Genomic DNA, 466 nt, shown 5'->3' with positions numbered 1-466 from the left:
GCTCCCGGGCGCTTTTGTTGGAGAGCTCTCGGCTCCCTCTCCTCGCCGCTCCGTCCTTCCAGCCGCTGCCTGAGTAAATAACCCTCCTCCCGGGTGCCAGGAGGAAGAGGAGGGCATTTGCCGGCTCTTGCTTCACCCCCCAGCTCTTTCCTCGCCCCTCCTGCGGGGTCCCCGTGGGCTTGCGGGGCGTTGGTGAGCAGCCCCGCCCTGGCACAACTTGAGGCTGTTTCCTCTCACCCCATCCTGCTGGGTTACAGCTCCCAGGCTCCTGCTTGGGGGTCCCCAACCTGAGCCCCGCTATGGGGAGCAGGAGACGGCTCCTCCCGCCTCCGGCATCGCCTGCTCCCTCCCGGGGTTGGGCAGCAGGGCTGCCCCCGTCCCCCAGCTGTGCTGCCACATCTGGCTTCTCCCCTGCAGCATCCCTACCCGCTGCTGGGGCCAGCATCTCACCGTCGGGATGGGCTCA

The sequence above is a fragment of the Egretta garzetta genome, unplaced genomic scaffold (genome assembly GCF_000687185.1).
Source record: "Egretta garzetta isolate BGI_Z169 unplaced genomic scaffold, ASM68718v1 scaffold366, whole genome shotgun sequence".
In the NCBI taxonomy this organism is placed as follows: domain Eukaryota; kingdom Metazoa; phylum Chordata; class Aves; order Pelecaniformes; family Ardeidae; genus Egretta; species Egretta garzetta.
Note: the sequence above shows the minus strand (reverse complement) of the source record.